This window comes from Carlito syrichta, unplaced genomic scaffold (genome assembly GCF_000164805.1).
Source record: "Carlito syrichta isolate Samal-C Ts95f unplaced genomic scaffold, Tarsius_syrichta-2.0.1 Scaffold123311, whole genome shotgun sequence".
Classification (NCBI taxonomy): Eukaryota; Metazoa; Chordata; class Mammalia; order Primates; family Tarsiidae; genus Carlito; species Carlito syrichta.
Genome location: NW_007067407.1, coordinates 78,362 through 78,795, shown reverse-complemented (window position 1 = coordinate 78,795; position 434 = coordinate 78,362).

The window sequence follows — 434 nt, the reverse complement described above, 5'->3', positions numbered from 1 at the left end:
GAGACCGAGGTAGAGGTTCCGGGCGGGGCAATGGAGAGGGATTGGGATGGGGTGGAAACGAGGGAGAAGAAAAGGGTCAGGCTGAGGATGGAGCCGAGTGGGGGTGGGGCTCAGGAACGAGAAAGGGGCTGTTGGGGGGCGCAAGACCCGGAGGGTTGAGGGTTGGGATAAGGATGCTGAGGAAGGTGCTGGGATGGGGGCTGGTGAAGGAGCCAAGAGGCCTCAGCAGGGCCCCGGGGGCCATTCGGGTAGCGCGGGTCCCTCCCCGGACCAGCCCCTCTTCCTCCCCAGCCCGGGTCCTCCGCCACTGTCATCCCCATTCAAGGCGTGGAAGGAGATGCGCGCCGAGGGGGCGGGGTCGAGATAAGGGCTCGGACCCAGGATCAGGCTGGGGGACGACGGGGACCGCGACGAAGGGTGAGGGGCGGCACAGG